At 39.2% G+C, this 21,454-nt stretch overlaps 1 non-coding gene across 1 annotated transcript; it reads left to right on the top strand.

The window, feature by feature from the left end:
- The first annotated feature begins 5,045 nt into the window (after nt 1–5,045).
- Nucleotides 5,046–5,152, top strand: LOC131219626 (small nucleolar RNA R71). Its single transcript, XR_009158275.1, has one exon. It is a non-coding gene; the product is annotated as a small nucleolar RNA R71 (small nucleolar RNA).
- Nucleotides 5,153–21,454: the final 16,302 nt, after the last annotated feature.

Below are 21,454 nucleotides of genomic sequence, written 5' to 3'. Positions count from 1 at the left end.
CTCTTTCTTCTCTCCCTTGCTCTAGATCTAGAATTCCCTTGGCTCTGAATGCCTTTCCCACGTCTAAAACTCCCCTTTTATAGCTGCTGGATGGCTGGGATCGGTGGCAGAGTCGTAGAAGGACTCGAAGTGTAATTTTTCGCAGCCGTGATCGGTGGGCCCCACAGAGGTGTTTTCTGAAAAATCCACCCCGTCCATTGGATTCAGGACGAAATTTCAGTCAAGAATGGGTGGTTTTGAATGTCCATTGACACAGCCCAGAGAAGAAAATACAAAAAGATCAGTTTTGAACGTCACAAGACGGCCTGTTTGTGGCCTCTGTATCACGCACGTGTGCACGCATGAGAGAAGAATATCAGCATCGTTTTGAAACTCTCGAACCACTCTACAAGATGGACGGATCAGATCTTCCGTACGGTTAACGGGTGGGGTCCACAAACAGCCGCAAAAACAGACAGCGACCGTCCGTTACGCGGACGCGAAACCCGCTGCTGTTGTGATGGTGGGACCTATTTTGATAATTATTTCAATAATCCACTCCGTCCATTGCATGGAGGATGAAAAAACGGCTAGGAGTGCCCAATTTCGAGTTAGAGTTGCGGTGGCCCACAGAGTTTTGAACTCACCGTCCGTTTTGTGTTTTTCAGCGATCAACGTCCGTACATATGCATGGAACCAAACGGACATCTAGGCGATGGTTATAACTGCCCCAGGAAGCAAATGGACGGTTTGGATTGTCCATTTGGACACTAGGTGGGCCCCACAACCGACGACCGTGGTCGGCTTGCGGAGACGCTGGAAACGGAAATTTCCATTTTTGAAAAGGAAAGTCGGGTCAGCGGCGCTGACCGACTTTATTCGTTCGGTGCTCCGATAGTGCACATGTGCACTATGTACATACATTATACATATGGGGTCCACTGTGATGATTTCGAGAAATCCAATCCATCCATCCTCTTTATCATGGTAATTTAGCCGTCAATACCAAGGTTGAGGCAGTTCCAAATATCAGGTGGGCCCCAAATTGGAGATTAATAGGCTGATCTGTCCGTTGGACCACTTCCCGAGATCTTCAATGGCTGAAATTTAATATGTACGGTTAATTTACGGCCCTCATCCCATGTATTAAGTTTCGAACTGATCGGATAGCGGGAACCATGTGATCTTGCATTCTGGACCCTTTTCGGGCCCCTTTGGCTTGCTTTCCTCATATCCCAGGCGTGTAAAATCTTCATTATTGGTTCTCTGGAGTCCATCCCGTGCTCTGGAGACTTTGGATCATGAAATCCATGCTTTTAACATCAATTTTCAATACACACTCCTGATTTCATCCTGTAATAAAAACACGAGTAAAACACTCCATTAAGCCTCATCATGTACGTCAATTTAGGCAATTACTGGGGTCTGATATGCAATATTTGACCCTGATCACACGTAGGATGAACGGAAGGAATATTAATTTTAGAAATAAAAGACGATTCCTGTAAACTCAAGTGACTTGCGAACAGATAGCTGAGATGTGAAAATTCTAAGATTCATGAATGGTGTGTGAAATTTTTCTCTTGGAATCAAGCTCTCAGCAGACTTCATAATCAAGTTTAAAATATTAATCCATTAATTTGAACAATTGTAACCATTGAGTTCCATGAGTGTATAGTATCATCTCAGCTTACAATCATTAAAAGATCCAATTTGTCAATTTCATGCTAAAATTGGTAATTAACAACAGAATTCCTGACAACCAACACTAGCATGGTAGCTTAACCTTTCAGCCTTTATATTTTTGATTTTCTTTATGAACAGTACGCCAAGGAAGGGAATCAAATCCTCATCTATAGGGAGCAAACCTATGGTGAAAACCCGTCGCCTCATTTTTTATAAGTCAACTATGGAGAATCAAATCTACACCTATAGGGAGCAAACCTATGGTGAAGATTATGTAACTTAGCCTTTTAATTCTTCTTTTTACCAAGTTAATCATTCAGTTATCGAACCAAAACTTAATGTGCAAGCGAGATGTGATATGTGAAATCATGACTCAATCAATGTTTACAACGTCTAATCATGGATTAACAATGCCAAATTGACTGTGAAATCAAGCAGAAGGCCGAATCCAAGAGTCATTAGTTACCAACATCATGTATCTTATAATGTTAAAATCACAATTATCCTTCAAAATCACTTTGAATTCAATAGAAATTCAGAAAAAAAAATTTAAAATTTTCACAAATGTTGCTCAAGACCAAGAAAATACTGATTAGGTACCCTAATCTCCCACCCCCAACCTAAAATCTACATTGCCCTCAATGTAAAAGAAAGAAACAAGCAAGGCACATGGGACAACGAGAATAAAAGAGGAGTGATGAAAAGATAATACCTGGATGGAGAATCAAGAAGCTTTCTCAAAATTCGTGAAAAATTTCAACATAAAAGCGAGTTAGCACAAGAGAGAAATCAATATAAGCAAAAATAACAAAAAGAAAAACAAAAGAAGATCCTACCTATACCACTTTCGCAGGTGCTCTCGATTGCATTTAGCGCATGCAACAAGCCTTTAAACCCCTAGGTTACCCCTAGTGGACGAGTTGTAGTCTCGTGAGGGTTTGCAGTAATGTTACCCACAAACATTGAAGTAACTAACTAAGAAAATTGAAAATGAATGAAATAAAAAGCAATACAATAAAGCAAAAGGCTGGGTTGCCTCCCATGAGCGCTAAGTTTAACGTCTTCAGCCAGACAAGAACGGACCATGAATGAAATAATCTTTATAACCAGGGTCCGCCAAAGAAATTACCTCAACACTTTCATTAACCGATCCCAGACAAGTGATGTGAGTTCCCATGAACTGTGCTATCTGAAATAAGGCAACTGACACTGTCGTCAAATAATTTAAGGACTTCTGCTCGAACGACTTCTTCTATGTTAGGATCACGCTTCCTTTGCATGTTATGCGATATTGCCACAGCATGATCCATCCATACAGTGGGGCATACTCCCTGGATTTTTTCTATCTTCCGTTCAATTGCTGCCTTATATGCTCTAAGAACATTAAGTAGCCTGCTCGCCTTTGTCTTCTCAGAGTTACAAACTGTGTTGTCAGGAAGAGTCTCAGAGGGATGAAGAGGTTCCACTTTCGCTCTCCATTTTTCAGTCTCCAATATAGGAGTAGAGTCGAGCAATGCATTGACTTCATGGATGGGACTATCAATGTCAAAATCCATGCCCGATTGTGCTAAGCAAGTCTCAAGAGGATCTTCAAAAGATGTACGGAAGGAGTCCTGCACAAGGCTCTCGATCATGTCCACTTCAAATATGTCATCCAAATCGGAGGATTGTTGTCTGCATTAAAAACATTGAGTTTAATATTCATGTTACCAAAGGACAAGTTCATAACTCCATTCCTGCAATTGATAATAGCATTAGATGTGGCCAAAAATGGACGACCCAAAATGACTGGGATCTGACTATGAAGATTCTGGACAGGCTGAGTATCTATAACTATGAAATCCACTGGAAAATAAAATTTATCAACCTGTATTAACACATCTTCAATAACACCCCGGGGCACCTTGATAGATCTATCGGCTAGTTGTAATGTTACCTTAGTCGGTTTCAACTCACCAAGTCCTAGCTGCTCATAAACCGAATATGGTAACAAATTGACACTCGCCCCTAAATCAAGTAATGCCTTCCCGATCTTATGATCTCCTATGCCGCAAGAAATGGTGGGAGCTCCTGGATCCCTAAATTTAGGAGGGGTGTTATGTTGAATCATGGAGCTGAGCTGCTCTGCAAGGAAGACTTTCTTATGAACATTCTGCTTACGCTTTTGAGTGCATAAATCTTTAAGAAACTTAGCGTAAGCAGGGACTTGCTTGATAGTGTCAAGCAACGGGATGTTGACTTGCACTTTTTGAAACACATCCAAGATTTCATCAAAGTTATTTCTTTTCTTTATTGGTGCTAGACGTTGAGGAAAGGGTGCTTTGGGCACATAAGGTGGCACATTAGTGGCTCCTGGAGAGTCAGAGAGCTTTTGGACTTTAGATGCATTGGTATGGCTCTCTGCTTCATCTTGATCTTCTGTTTTAGAATTTGATTCATCCCCAGGCATCTCTATTCTGTTATCAATCTGCTTGCCTGACCTAAGGGTAGTGATCAATTTGGCCTGTTCATGATATTGCCCTTGGTTGGAATTAGAGCCAATCTCATACTGTCCCTTTGGATTAGCCTCAGGTTAGCTAGGGAACTTGCCCTTCTCTCTCTCACTCAATGTGGCAGCTAGTTGACCCATTTGTACTTCCAGCTTGACAATGGATTGTGCATTTGCATGTAAGCTTTGCTGGTTGGCCAGTAAGGTTTGTTGGGTGTCTTTTTGGAATTGGAGAGAACTCTGCATGAAAAGATGGAGTGTATCCTCAAGAGATGGTTTCCTTGATTGTGTAGGCAGTTGTTGATATTGTGGAAACTGTTGAGGTTGTTGACTGCCAACTTGGAGGTGCGGTTGCATGGGAGGATTTCCAGATGGTCCTCCTTGTTGTGGTCCTTTTGCCCACGAGAAATTTGGATGTCTAGCCCACCCTGGGTTGTATGTGTTCTAGTAAGGATCATTCCCAGATTTTTGAAAAGTGTTCATAGCATGAACTTGTTCAGAGAGAAGTTCTGGGAATGCTGTACCAGATGGACAAGACTGCATAGGATGGGCAGGACTAGAACATGTGGCATATGCCTCAACTTGAGCTGTTTGTGGTGGTCCATTATTTAATACCAGAGCATCAACTTTCTTTGTCAGGTTATCAAGCTTGGCCCTCAGCTCTGGCATGACTCCTATCTCATATATACCACCTCTCTTTTGTGGTTGGGGACTTCTGTCACCTCTATTTGAATAATCCCATTGCTGGGAATTTTCGCACAGGGTTTCAAAGAAGTTCCACGCTTCGACATCACTTTTGGTCATGAATGACCCTCCACTGGTGGCATCAACCATGCGACGGTTCTGTGGTGTCAGACCGTCATAGAAGTATTGAACTTGTTGCCACTTCTCAAAACCATGGTGAGGACATTTAAGAAGCAAGTCCTTCCATCTTTCCCAACATTCATGAAAGTGCTCGCCCTCTTTTTGTGTGAAGTTAGTAATTTCTCTACGGAGGGCATTGGTTTTGTGAACGGGGAAGAACTTGTTTAAGAACTTCTTAGACAGTTGGTCTCATGTAGTGATAGATCCAACTTCTAGAGAATTCAACCATGCTTTCGCCTTATCCTTCAAAGAAAAAGGAAACAGGCGTAGGCGGATCGAATCGTCTGAGAAGTTTTGGAACTTAAAGGTGGAGCAAATGTTTAAGAATTCTTTCACATGATGATATGGGTCCTCCTTGTCCAATCCATAAAAGGATGGCAACAATTGTATGACTCCAGGTTTAAGTTCAAAGTGTGCTGCCGTAGTGGTTGGCAACACTATGCATAAAGGCGCATTAAATTGGACAGGAGCTGAATAATCTTTGAGAGCTTTAACTTCAGTCTCATTCGCCATTTCAACAGGATTATTTCTCAATCTTTCACGAATTGTTCTTTCAATCTCAGGATCAACCGGTGCTAGTTCTATGTTCAGAGATCTACGTCCTAGCATAAACTATGTTATCAATATAAGAAAGAAAACTAAACTAAGATGCAACCTAAGATGAATAAGACTTAAAAGAAAAAAGTTATGAATTCCTAAAACAAGAAAAAGCTATGTAAACGAGAATTGGAGGGAAGAACCCGAGAAAAGGAGATGATGAATGTCTAAAGATTTGAGAGCTCCTCCTTTTGAAGATAATGTTATTTAGCAGCTTCCTTCCTCAATTCCTGTAAACAAAAAGAAAATAAAAATAAATTAAATTTTCTAAAATAATGCTAGAAAAAATCCTAAGCAACGGTTAATTTCTAAAAACGAAAGTTTGTAATCTTAGAAATAAAAACTAAGTTAGTTTCTAAAAAGGGAAAAAAAGATTTCTAAAACTAGAAAATAGAAAGTTACTTGAAAGAAGAATTAGAATCTAGAATTAGAAAAGAGGAAATAAAATAAAATAGCCTAGAAATAAAAACTTTCTAAAAAAATAAAACCTTAATTCTAAAAATAGAAATTAGAAAAAGTAGAGAATTTAGAAAGAGATTACTAAATTAGCAGTTTATGTCAGGTCCCTACAAAACAGGAAATAGGTTAGCTTCTTAAAAATAAAAATTTAACCTAAAGTTAGTAAAAAAAAAAAAAAAAAAAAAAATTAAAAAAAAAATAAAAAAAACCTAAGACTATGAATTATGATAAGAGAGAATCTTAAATCCAATTGGACCGAAACAGTCCCCGGCAACGGCGCCAAAAAAAACTTGATGTTTTATTTAAACCAACACGATTTAAATGATTTTTAAACTCGCAAGTATACGAATCAGATGTAGATACGGTACGTATTACGAGATCATTCCCACGAGGACTGGTCGTCACAATTCAAATCTATGATTCTCTTTAACTAATCCAACAAATAATGGAATGAATTACTAAGCACAATTTTATGAAAAACAATTAATTAAGAACAGGGAAGAAAATTCAATCAGAGAGAGAGCACTACGACTTTCGAATCCACCCCTAATTATCCTAACCCTTATTTTGTCTGTTGATTCACCTTGATCTAGATTGATACCACTTAAATAGAGAAAGCACAATCTGTGTCCTTAATCGGGCATACAGACTGTCTAATTCCTTTAAGCAATGCCATGAATGACATATCCCATATCCTTGGTCGGGCATAAGGGATGTACAATTCATTAAAGCATCCTGTTTCTTCCTCTATAGGAAACCTGTTCTTGATCAGACACAAGCACCTATAATAAGCATCCAAACAACATCCATATATATACTTTAATCAAGTTCATAGATGGAGAAGTATAGAATTTAAACAATCAAGCCCACTTAGAGAAAGAAACAAATTAATTAATATTCAAAGTGAATTCAACCAATACAAGAACTAATCAAATTAGGGGCTTCATCTCAGCCCTAGCTGAAAGATTAGTGACCCATAAAATCCATCAAAAAGATTAAACAAAATTCATCAAAACAAAACACCAAACCAATCGATCTCTCTCTCTTCTTTCTTCTCTTTCTTCTCTTTCTTCTCTCCCTTGCTCTAGATCTGGAATTCCCTTGGCTCTGAATGCCTTTCCCACGTCCAAAACTCCCCTTTTATAGCTGCTGGATGGCTGGGATCGGTGGCAGAGTCGTAGAAGGACTCGAAGTGCAATTTTTCGCAACCGTGATCGGTGGGCCCCACAGAGGTGTTTTCTGAAAAATCCACCCCGTCCATTGGATTCAGGACGAAATTTCAGTCAAGAATGGGTGGTTTTGAATGTCCATTGACACGGCCCAGAGAAGAAAATACAAAAAGATCAGTTTTGAACGTCACAAGACGACCTGTTTGTGGCCTCTGTATCACGCACGTGTGCACGCATGAGAGAAGAATATCAGCATGGTTTTGAAACTCTCGAACCACTCTACAAGATGGACGGATCAGATCTTCCTTACGGTTAACGGGTGGGGTCCACAAATAGCCGCAAAAACAGACAGCGACCGTCCGTTACGCGGACGCGAAACCCACTGCTGTTGTGATGGTGGGACCTATTTTGATAATTATTTCAATAATCCACTCCGTCCATTGCATGGAGGATGAAAAAACGGCTAGGAATGCCCAATTTCGAGTTAGAGTTGCGGTGGCCCACAGAGTTTTGAACTCACCGTCCGTTTTGCATTTTTCAGCGATCAACGTCCGTACATATGCATGGAACCAAACGGACATCTAGGCGATGGTTATAACTGCCCCAGGAAGCGGATGGACAGTTTGGATTGTCCATTTGGACACTAAGTGGGCCCCACAACCGACGACCGCGGTCGGTTTGCGGAGACGCTGGAAACGAAAATTTCCGTTTTTGAAAAGGAAAGTCGGGTCAGCGGCGCTGACCGACTTTAGTTCGTTCGGTGCTCCGATAGTGCACATGTGCACTATGTACATACATTATACATATGGGGTCCATTGTGATGATTTCGAGAAATCCAATCCGTCCATCCTCTTTATCATGGTAATTTAGCCGTCAATACCAAGGTTGAGGCAGTTCCAAATATCAGGTGGGCCCCAAATTAGAGATTAATAGGCTGATCTGTCCATTGGACCACTTCCCGAGATCTTCAATGACTGAAATTTAATATGTACGGTTAATTTACGACCCTCATCCCATGTATTAAGTTTCGAACTGATCAGATAGCGGGAACCATGTGATCTTGCATTCTGGACCCTTTTCGGGCCCCTTTGGCTTGCTTTCCTCAGATCCCAGGCGTGTAAAATCTTCATTATTGGTTCTCTGGAGTCCATCCCGTGCTCTGGAGACTTTTGATCATGAAATCCATGCCTTTAACATCAATTTTCAATACACACTCCTGATTTCATCCTGTAATAAAAACACGAGTAAAACACTCCATTAAGCCTCATCATGTACGTCAATTTAGGCAATTACTGGGGTCTGATATGCAATATTTGACCCTGATCATAATCCATTCTAGGGTTGTCAGTCCTAGGCAATCTCATACGTTCTTATGGTTCTAGGTCGCTGCAAAGGGCTCATCACCAATCAATACACACCTATCATACCTCAGTTACTATACTAAGGCTTGTCGCCTTAATGCAGTATCGCGGTATGCTCGAGGTCACTACAAAGGGCTCGTCACCAATCAATGTAGGCTGACAGCGCGAATATAGTGTCCCATACCACCATAATCGGCTCACAAGTCTGGTGTGCGCTCACTGGTCACTACGGGGAAGCTTGTCACCCCAACGTAGGCCGACAGCTCGACCACGGTGTCCCATACCTCCATGTCTGGCTCATGAGTCTTAGTGGATCAAGGTACAATGGTTAACAGGATTTCATCGGTAAGTTTGGTACCCTAGATTCAAGCAATAGCGTCCATACATGGTGAACATACATCGGACAATCGGGTTACTTGACGAACTCGACTAGCACGAGTGCACGTTGGGTTGAACGACATAGAGTGCGCAGATACTCCATGTGGCCAAACCACTGTCGATAACTCTAATACGACTCAGGTTTGTCAAACACGTCCTTCGTGGTGAAAGCAACCTCAGCCACTAACTCAAGGCCGATTACCGAATTCCTGGACTATTCCATAGTCCCAAACATATTTCATTACAACAGATATTCATATCAACACTTTAGAACAGTAATGGAACAACAACCCAAATCATACAGTATGTTAGCATTTGAAGAATATCAACTTAACATGGATTTCAACAAGTAGTGCTTGAACTTAAAGAACAAAGAATGTAAATTGCATATAGGAAACCATGCACATCAACAAGATAGTTGAAATCTCTTCTCAACGCCCATAAAAAGTACAATATATGACACTCTTATTCATTCAGACATTTCTACAAACACTTAGGCTACATATTTCAACATATATGACGTATGTTGGTGAGAACACACATTTGGACAATTTCTTTTGCCAAGGAGTTGCCACACGTACAACTAGCACAATTACATGGCAAATAATCATGGCAAACACATGTTCGGACTATATATGTATACGATGCTTTATACATACACATAGAATACACAAATCTCAACATAACTCATATATATCAGGAATGCAATATAAACATCGCACTTGGCATGTGAAATTACACCCACAACAATAATAAATCATTATTTGACATTGAAAACCTTGAAAACCATAACCTATATGAATATAGTCCGCATCTTAAAACCAGAAAAAGCGCACCGCACTGATTCAGATGATATGTCTTCATCAACAGCGACTAGATAACCTAAGGCAAGAATAGAAATGAGCTACAACAACACATAGACTATGCTAAGCTCTAAAACAAACTAGGGTTAGATTAACTTACCCAAGGATGAACTTAGAATCGCCGGAACAACAATTCAGAAGTGACGATTTAAGGATGCAGGGAAACAAGAAAGAATCTCCAATGATTCACCAACTTCTCTCTTACTTTCTCTCTCTCTTTTAGCTAGGGTTTAGGAAATTCGTATGGAATAGAGAGTGAGGGTTTTAAGGTCTTTATATAGGCCTAACATTGATGAAAATAACCCTAGGGCCAAGGTATACTTAGGTTATAACCAAATCAGGCCTCTCTCGATCCAACGGAGCACTTTCGGTGCTCCTTTTCCACGTGCGATCGTACTTAAGCTCACTGACCGTGGATCTAGGTCAGACTGAGTTTTCGTATCGATCGGATTCACAGATCAGCCGTGGCAGACCAATCTCAATTTAACAGTCAGCGAAACTCGAATAGCTCCACAAGCACTATGACATGCCTGGGGCACCTTCCCTGATCCGAGGGTGAAATTGGGTCAGAATCCAATGGTCAGAGTGCTTAAAATTGTCGCGTAAGCGACACGACTCAGATTTCATAAAATCATATTTAATTTCTCACCGTTCTCACACTCTTCACTCCGAACTCAAATAAATCGACCCAGGACATCATCTGGACTTGATTTTTGAGGTGATGGTCAAGCCCAACAAGGTGACCCTAACTGTCTAAGATCATCACTATCAGACTTTTGACGCGCGGTCCAGGTCCGATCCAAAGATTCTAAAAATTTTCGAGAGCAACTGAATTTAGCTTTGAATCCTAGATTTCAGAGTAACATTGCGCTAACGATGTTACAGGTTTTGAGTTTTATAGATCAAATTTAAAGTGATTGATTCTAATTTCACAAGCAATCGAGTTTAGCGCTAATTAACCCACAAATAACTTCTCAAGCATTTGAGGAAGTACTCGGGGCTTAGCACGAAATTTTTTAGGTCATTACACTTAATGTAAAAGAGGCGAGTGGCAATAACTAACTCGAATAAGAGGCGAGTAATGAAGGTCAACTCGAAGATGAGGAGAGTGGTTAAGGCCAACTCAATAAGTAGAAGAGCAGCAATGGCCGATTCTTTGATGAGGAGGGTGACAATGGCCAACTCCATTATTAGAAGAGTGACAACCATTGATTCTTGGATATGGAAATTGGAAAAGCCAAATCAATGGTAAGACAAGAGTAAGGCTTGTATCCATAGCCTCCCATGAATCCAGGGAAGCCTCTTACAATAGATATCATGTTAAAATCTCAAAAGGGCCAGTAATTGATGGTAACAATTTAAAATGAAAATAGAGGGAAAGTAATAAAAATCTGAGAATAGATAAAGGCATGTAAAGGACAAGTATAAGGGTGAGATAAAATGCATCAACTCAATTAAGACAAAAGGTATGTAAAAGGTGGGATAAAATAATAAGAAGACACGAAGACAAAATAAATATAACATCTTAAATTCATGTAAGCTTAAAGGATAAAACCATCACCTTTAAAGTCAAATTGTCCTCATCCAAGGCTAGGTGTTCCTGCATTCCCTTTCACATTCAATCTTATCCTATACCATAAGATCTACAAGGTTTACCAAGTTAGGATTAAATCTAGGGTTATGTTTATGGCATAGATATAGGGCTTAACTCATTCCTATTTCAGAAAAACTTGAATCAAGACATTAGGTATAACATACTTTACCTGATTCTGGCCTTGACTTGAACTCGGCGAGCTAACTCAGTCTTCTTCCTCTCTTTCTTTCTTTCTTTCTTTCTTTTCTCTCTTTCTTTCTTTCTTTCTTTCTTTCTTTCTCTTCTTCCTTTTCTTTTCTTTTCTTTTCTTTTGTTTCTCTTTCTCTTTCTCTTTTCTTTTCTTTCCTTTCTTTTCTTTTCTTTCCTTCCTTTCTTTCCTTTCTAGCTGGCATGCTCTACAGTGTTTGGTCATGGGATTTTGTTATAATGCCTTAGCATATCTAGAATGTTCTTGCGTAGCTTATACATGGAACGTGTTTTATCCGAACAAGTTGCATAGTTGCGTGGGTTGGGTGCGAAAGACCATCTAATTGTATGTAACACCTTATGCACGTCACTGTTCGATGCCACATGGGGGAAGCTAGGGTCTATTCGATTTGGCCTTGGGATCACGATGGATGGTTCAGATCATCTAATTTGTTTCAGATGGTGGCCAACAACGTCTTTAATCAGATGTGGTCTATTCTCATTACGAGAAACCTCTGGTTCCTTTCTTTACTGGGATCAGTGGGGTCCACTTCAGTCATTGCTCTAGAGAATCAGAGCCCTTCTTCGGGTTTCTGCATTAGTGCTCGATCATGAGCCCAACTTTAGAATGGATCCGGGTTTTAGATGGACCACACCACAAATCAACGTAGCGTTGCATTCACCTGACATTGTGAACTTGTGTGTGTGCATGGATGCTCGTGGACGGCATGGATTTGGTCGAATTCACCTTCCGGATTCAATAGATAGTTCAAATCATCCTGTTGGATGACTATGGTGGGCCACATCTTGCCCTAGCCGATAGACGTTCGTCCAATGCGGAAGGAAGAAAGAAGTTTCCTTTCTTAACTCTATTTTTATCGGGTCAACATGCACTAACAGGGAACCCTGCTCCGATGCACAGCGGGTGCACCACTATGGTGTATGCACACCACTCGTGTGGGCACACTATGATCACTAAATGAGAAATCTACCCGTCCATTCATTTTCGTATCTGTTTTAAGGGGTTGGGCCCAAAATTGGATTGTATTCAAAGGTCAGATGGGCCATGCTACATGAAATAGTGGCTATTATGATTTATACTGTTGAAACCATTCTAGGCCCTATAGTGATGTTTATTTGTCATCCAACCGGATCATAAGATTACATAGACACAAATGAAGGGAATTATCCTACTCCGCCTATCCTTGACCTTTGATGGGCGCCAAGATCAACGGTTAAGGGCTGATTTGTTGATTGGGTCACTTATACAATGATCTAAGGGTTGATATTCAACATGTATGGGTAATTTATGATACATAGCCATGGTGTAAAATTTCACATTAAATGGATCGTGGGAACTACGTGATGCAGAGTTCAGTGGTCTAGGTTAATGATATTTTCATAATTATTATTGATATGTGAGTTTTGGGAAATCTAATGGCTCCACATGGTTATAGGCACATTTCCAAGTAATTCTTATAAAAGAACTTAATATAAATTCTCATGAATGAGGAGTTATTCACCAATTCATTTGAAGAAAGGTACATACGCAAATCATATGATGGATGGTCTTGTCTCCAAAATTAACGGTTATATTGTTGGATCTATGCATGAGATCATTCCCAACGATTAAATTTGTGTCATAGAATATATATAAGGTTAAGGTAGTTATTTTGGTATCGTTCACATGTATGTATTACGTTAAATTTCATGGTAATGCTCGAGAACTTTCGATAATTGAGTTTTGAAAAGTTTAGGGCGTTACATTCCATCACCAAACCATGCCCAGGAGACAATGGCAAACAACATAATTTACTAATCTCATAATCTTAAAGTAGGAGAATCATGAAGATTATGAAGGATCCCATCACCCTACCATGCCTAAAGGACGATGGTGAACAACATGTTTTAACAAGAAACAAATGCATTTGGTTTAGAGGATTATCTTATTTAATTATAATAGAGAGAATAGAAAGAGAATAATCATCATATTTATTCATTCTGAATTCACTTATATCCTTTGATTTCATCTGATCATTTCAGAATCATTTCGACCCCCTCGCACAACACCATGTTATTACGCGGTCTGGTACAAAGCATCCTTTTTCTTCTTCCTCCCTTCTCTTCTTGATACCTTCAAATTCTTCTTCTTCTCTGGAGCTCTGATCTTCTTCAAAATCTTCATAGTGTCTAAATGATAGTGGGAGTGGGGTATTTATAGCCTTCCACATATTTGGACCCTCGATCTTCATGTTATGGGGCCCACTTCACATCAAATCTCAGTCATACGATTTATCCCAACCGAATTACCAATAAGCAAGTGCGCGCAACCAATAACAATGTTTGCGCGTACCCACGTAACCGACATGCTTTGCGTGGGTATGCACAGCACCATGAATTTCATGTTTCCTTTATTCTTTTGTTCTTCTACCCTTTCTCTTGATTTTTTCTTTTGACCTTTATTTCTTTTCATTCATCATTTTTTGTACCTCAACAGATGTCCCCTTGATCCTTTGTTTGTCATCTCTATGACAAAGAAATAGGATCAATCAAACTTATCATCCTCCACTTGTCATTGCACACTCTCACACAAAAGATAATCAGGTACTCTAAACGGGTCTAGATTCCCTATAAATAGCAGAACCGACCCCTTCGTTATAGGTTTCACATTTCTTGTGGAAGCTCTGCTTCTCTATTAACCACCAGTGCAACAACTCATCTTTGCGCATGATCTCTGTGCAACACATTTCTTCCACTCGACGAGCCTCGCTTCTGCGCGCTACTGCACAACGAATACTTATTGCATGTCCCTGTGTAATCATCCTCTCTTCAGAATTTTCCAAGTCTTGAATCCTTCTTCTTCTTTTTTTCTTAATCACTTTCACTTGGCCTTATAATTTTTGGTCCATAAGTATGAACCACTCAGAGGCTTCCACTTCAAGAAGGAAGAGTCATTCATCTTCTTTAAGATCTAAGCAAAGTTTCTAACACACTTAGGATTATATAGAGATAAATGAAGAAACTTTAGAGCTTCATAACTCCTCTGACAATGAAACAACTGTCATTCCATCAATCTATGACATCACTAGTCAATTTTACATAGTGAACCATTTGATCAACGAAATAGCCTTGTTTCCATGGATAATTGGATCATGAAGGAACTAAGGATTTTGACAAGATATCTGGAAGAGAATTGACCCCGCTAAAGAGCTGGTAAGATTCATAAAATGAGATTTTCATGTCCATGCCATGATCCTCAGTAACCTTTCCCTACTCATTATTTTGAAACTACTCAGCAACTCTTCTTTTCTGAAAGATTACCTTGTAATACAAAAAAATTCTCAGCAATCGATCTTTTGTCTCTTCGAAATTTCTATAGTACTTGGGCTAGAGTTGTTGCTCGAAAACACACCGTCATTCTGGAGTAGATTAACATCTCTGATGCAATCATAGATACATCAAAACATTTTCACATGGATGCAGCTATTTTTAAAGGCTTCCTCAATCACTGGTCTCCAATTACCAACTCATTCCATCTTCCTTCGGGCGAAATGAGTATTATCTTATGGGATCTTCTTTGCGTAGTGGGTCTTCCCATCATGGGTAATATTTTTTATGCAAATATACCTTCTACTGGAGAATTTGCTCTAACTTCCATAGGGGACAACAAATCTAAGATTTCAAAGACCATGCTTGAACTTTTCAACGCACTGGCTAATTTCCCTCAGCCCAATCGCATTACTTCTCTTGAATGGTTAGCTCATTTTTCTCGAAGGCTACGGTATACTTTCTCCTTCCTACTTTCTATTTCCAAAATCCAGGTCTTGTATAGATCTATATTATCTTGCTTTAATAACTATATCTTCACCTTGACAGCTTTGTAGGCCATAACCATCAAGAACTCAAGTCCATTCATGAGAACACTAAGAGTACCACTGAATATAGTTCTTCCTATGAATTAGCTGCTTTTCTAGCTTACTGGATAAGCTTGGTAATATTTCCTGACTCTGAATAAATAGATACCACTAGGCCATCTTTCTTTACTGGTCGCAGGTACAATGGCGGAAGCCCAAAAATATTCGCTAGCTCCTCCAGTTCTGTGTTCCCTATATTGCACTTTTGGGGATGTCATTTCTAGTTCTAAAGATCCTACCTCTGAATCTTTTCCAGTTTGTACTCCATGGCATTTCTTTATAGGCTGGCTAGTAGTGTATTTCCCCTGGACATTTGCTTACTCTGGAAGAGCATATTCGAACCCTGATCGTCTTCCTCTTCAACATTATCAACTAAGAAAGATGATTGAGAAGTCGAATGGCTGGGTCACTAGAAAGATAGAAAGCAATGAACCTAATGACTTTTATCAATTTCCAATTACTAGATCTCCCGAAGACGTAGCAGTTGTTGATGATGATTCTATCTCAGTTGGCGAGCATTTGTTTCTTGTCTCTATTAGGTCCAGTACTCTTCCTTTGGGTGAAGGTAGTGTATTTTGGCATGAACCATACTATCCAAGTAGATCTGCTCGCCAGTTTGGATTCGATCAAACTATACCAGAGACTTGTGATATCGTCACTAGAGCAATGAAAAGTTACGGTGTCAGGCCATATAATTGGGCTTTAATATGGAAGCAGCTTTTGAATGTTCATACCAGATCACACTTCATAATTCCTAGTTATCATTATCCAGTTATCACTTCTTATTGCTGGATGCGCTTGTGGGTTCATCAGTATTACTTAGTGGACATTGTTACCCAGTAAATCGCGCCATATGGATTCTTCCCCCTCACTTAAAAAATTATTAGAAAGACAAAGGCATTGGCTACTTTGAAGAAACAGATCGTGCCCCCTCTTTAGGCCAACTCTACATAAAGATTTCTTCAAAGATAATATTTCTGAAGTGAAGCCTACTAATACCCATGAAGGATGGATAACATTTGGTACTTCTTTGAAGAATACATCTGAATTTTTGAATCTTCCAAAAGAAAATGATGATTCTTCGCAATTCTATCCTCCTCCTCCCCTGTAGATTTTATGAGACAACCTTTCCTCATCTTCGGAAAAGCAAGAGAGAAGAGGTCATCGTCGTTCTCTTCATAAGGGTAAGAGGATTATAATTGAAGATCCATAATTCATATAGTTGATCTTGGAAGTTTTGAATTTTGAATAGAAAGTGTTGGGGCACCAAAAGTGATTAGAGAGAGAGAGAGAGAAAGTTGGAGAAAGGCATGACCAAAAAAGGGAAAGCAGCACAAGTTGTGCGGAATAGAAGTTGTGTGGAATACAAGTTGTGCGAAATATAAGTTGTGCAGAACCTAAGTTGTGTGGAACCCAAGTTGTGCTGGGTCGTGCAAGTCTCATAAGAGAAGTAGGATTTGGTGATACGAAGTGGGGCCCATGGCAGAGGAGTCGAGGGCTCATACGTGTGTGCCTATAAATACCCCCTCACCCCTTCATTTGGGAGGTTCAAATGTTCAGGAGGCCAGTCTCTTCAACAGGTATTGAAGATAGAGAAAAGAAGGGAGGGTTGTACTACTCATAGCAAGTTGTGTGGGCCCATGCAACTTGTTAGCCTCACAACTCTTATATGAGTTGTGCGGGTAATTTCTGAGAGTAGTCATTATGCTAAAATTTCTGACAGACAACTAGGCTATTTTCAGATATTTCCAAGGGATCCTAGCATGTGAAACCCGTACAACTCGTCTCCCCTAGAGATTTGATGAAAACGCGCCGGAATGCTGCCAAAATTACATTTTGATTATATTTGACTTGTGTATTTTTCTATTTATTAAGAGATTCTATCCTGGAATCAAAGGACCAAGAGGATGTTACTGAACTCAGAATAAATGAAATTGATGAATATTCTCTGTCTCATCTTTATCGATATTAAATAAGAAATTCTCCCAAATCAATTGCTTTTCATTTCTGGTCGAAACAAAATGGCGACTCCACTGCCGAATCTTATTTAATATTGATTTAAGAATGACTTAGAGGATTTTATCATTGTTTTACATCTTATAAGACACCAAAATGTCAACTCTCAGTGGAAAAACCCTCCCTTTCGTCTCCAAGATAGAATTTATGTACAGATGAACACTAGTTAATATTGCACATGACATTTGACAAGAACATATACATTCTGAAAAGGCCAAGCTATATGTCCTAGAGGGGGGGGGGTGAATAGGACAATGCCAAATAAAACTTATAACAGCGGAATTAAAAAGAAAATGATGGCCAAAGTAAATCACAATGCAGGAAAGTAAAATAACCTCAAAATTCAGATCTTGAGAGGTTGATACAAACGTTGTTCTAAGGACAACCTTACACCAAAAACCAAAGTTTATGGTAGAACAACCTTATTTCAATAAAGATCTTTGTATTAAGTCTCAAACCGAAGAGGAATACAAAAATAAATACAAACGGAATTGAAATAAATTGCAATCACAAATGTATTGTTCTAGGGACAGCCATACACTATAAAAATGGCAGGGCAAACTTGCTGGAACAACTTTCAAAAGAAATTGAAATATCAAGCTGATAAAGGAATAGCAGAAAATAAATTCTAAACTATTACAACATTCTCACAAAGCTTGAATTAAATGATTACAACATTCACCACCATACATACATCCCACAAAAGAATAATTAAAGATTAGAAGAATAAATCAATCAACCACAACACAAGGGTTTATAGTGGTTCGCCTGTGTGTTCACCAACTGTTAAACAACAGCCACACAAAATGCTACTCCACTCCTAATATCCTCACACAGGGGATATTAGCGTTCACTAAAAATAGGTTTTCCCAGGTTCACCCAAAACTTTTACAATTGTGTCTTTGTCCGTGTGCTTACACAATTAAAAAACCCCACTTCTGAGTTTTCCTGGCTCTCCTCAGATAACCAATACAACAAGATTTTTCTGGGAAATCTTGAAAGAAACCAAAACAAAAAGGAATTTACAATTAAATGTAAAATACCTGATTATCTCCTTCATTGTAGCAGCCCGAAAGAAATCAGAGTAGATGATTGAATGTCCAAGTTCAATGTCCAGTACTCAATTACAATGGTTCTAATTCTAATAGATTTTAAATTAAACCGAATAGGGCTTGCCTTAATTGATTTTGATTCCAAAGAAAGGGAATAATAATTCCTCTTATCAAATCAGATTGGAATAGCAGAAACAAAATCAATTAAAATAAAGCTAAGGAAAGAGAATATTAAATAAACACACTTAGCTTAGATGGAGCACAGAATTATCTCTCAGAAGTTCGACGAAGATTGGCTTGAATAGATTAATTAATTCGATCATTTCTTCTGATATTCGTGCACTATTTATAAGTGAGAAGATCGGGTCTTCGACTGGTCTAGAGTGCTCTTCGACTAGTCGAAGCAATAATAGATATTTGAAAAATCCGGCGGGATATGCTTTGACCGTTCTACGACCGGTCGAAGCTCTCCTACGACTGGTCGTAGGTCTCCTACGACTGGTCGTAGGTCACCTACGACTGGTCATAGGTTTCCTTCGACTGGTCGTAGGTCCTGAAAAACTTCGCTGGAATTCAAGTCGAAGATGTTCGACTGGTCGAAGATGCAGTCGACACTGTTCCTATGACTAGTCGAACAATTTCCTGGACTAGTCGAAGCATAACAGATTTCATTCGAAATTTGTAACAAACTCACGACTGATCGAGGAATTTCTTAAACTGGTCGAAGCAAGTCTAGGACTAGTCGAAGAAGACGTAGGACTAGTCGAAGAACAGAGCAAACTCATGTAAAATAAACATTCGACTTATGTATCCGAAATGACCTACTTCTAAGGTCAACCTATAGTCAATCAAACCTCAATCATGAAGTAAAGGACATTGAAACATTCGGAACAAGTGACCTTGAAGTATGAGCCTTGAAGTCTTGATGAGTTCAATCTTGAAATCTTAATGTAGCTCAATCTTGAAAGGGTCTTGAGTTCTTTACCAACTACCTTGTACTCTTCTTAAAGTCTTGCAGCTTGAGTCTTGTCTTATGAGCAGTTCTTTCATTCAAGATTGATTCTTGTACTTGTGAGCTTTGCTTGATGTGAGCTTAGCTTGTTCATGAATGTTGATCCTTAAGAGAGCTTCACTTATGCAAGTTATATATAACATAACAGTGATTTTGGCACCACAAATTTGATAACAGACAGAGATATAAACTATAGCACTTACAATCTCCCCCTTTGTCAAATTAGTGACAAAAGACATAACCAAGATAAACAAAAAGTAAAACAACTGGTTAATACCTGCAAATCAATATTCAACATTCAACCAGTTTCAACATTCAACCAATATCAAACATATACTCCCCCTGACTCCCCCTGAGTAACATAACCAATGCTACTCCTCTCACAATCACATTAAGAACAAACCATTCTCCCCCTTTTTGTCACAATATGACAAAGGAAAACTAAATAAAGGAATTCATGAGAGTAAACATGAGGAGGTAAGAGAGTATAACAAAAGAATGATAGAGATACTCAGCATAGAATCACATAGAATAAATATCCAGCATAAAACATAAAAAGAATCTAACTCAAAATCAGCCAAGTGCTAAGTTATAAAGTTATTACAAACCAGAAGACACATATAAACTACTCAGAACCAGAACTAGATGAAGGAGTAGGAATAGAGGGATCAAGTTGGTGCATGCCTTTGTTCAAGCGCCTAAGATATTTGCGCATGTACTTGAATTGTAAATCATGAGCAACAGACACGATTTCCAACTTAACATTTATATTCTCAACTTTACCCTCTAATACACTCAGACGTGCATCAACATCAGATGGTACAAAATCTGGATCATTTGCTGAGTCAGAATCCAGTTCCTCAAAAATGTCATCCATATTAATGTCAACACCAGCTTCTTCATGACCACCACCACCACCACCACCTTGTTTAGGAAGTAGATCCAACTTCATCTTATTAATATTAGTATTGTTGAAGATCAGATGATGGATTGGTGCCTCATCAACTGGCATATCGACTAACATATGTGTAGCCAATACAGTCATTAAATAGGCAAAAGGAATGTCACTATGACCAGGATGGAGTCGAAACTGAATAATGAAATGACAGATTAAGGATGGCAAACAAATCTGAGTACCATTGGAAATAGCATGGATAACACGAACCATAAACGAAGTCAAGTCAGCTTTATCACCCGAACGAGGATACAGATTAGAAACAAAGATTTTGTGGAGAATTCTGTATTTGGGTAACAAATACCTTGCGGGAAGTGCATTCCCTTTTTGAGTCCATTGAACATCCATGTTGTACAAGTCTCTAGTGAGCATGCGTTTTTCAGCCATTGAGGGTTTATCGGTTAAATTATGGATAGGAATACCCTCATCATTCACAGGAATTTCCATAAGGGCTGAAATTAAATGATGATCAATGTCAAAAGGCCCTTCTCTAGTAGAAATTTGAAAAGTTAAATTATCCTGTGAGAAAGCACTAATACATGTAAACATAGATTGGGCAATGGACCGGTATGCAGGTCCACCCCAATGTAATAAGTTAACCCAACCTACAGCTTCAATCATAGGAAGGATGTCAAAAGGTGCAATATAATTAACATCAACAGGATGTTCAACGATAACATTACGTGATCTAATGTCCCTAACATATGATGGATCATCATTGGGAATAAGAAGATGACGTTTAGAGATAGCGGTCGATCTGGAGGAAGAAGAAGGACCACGGGAAGTAGTTTTTCTACCTCTAGAAGCCATTTGCAATAAGGATTTCAAGGAATAAAGAAGTTGCAAAGGATTGAGAAGTGGGTTTGCTCAAAACAGATTTT

Source organism: Magnolia sinica, chromosome 11 (assembly GCF_029962835.1).
Source record: "Magnolia sinica isolate HGM2019 chromosome 11, MsV1, whole genome shotgun sequence".
Classification (NCBI taxonomy): Eukaryota; Viridiplantae; Streptophyta; class Magnoliopsida; order Magnoliales; family Magnoliaceae; genus Magnolia; species Magnolia sinica.
Note: the sequence above shows the minus strand (reverse complement) of the source record. Positions and strands in the feature narration are given on the sequence as shown.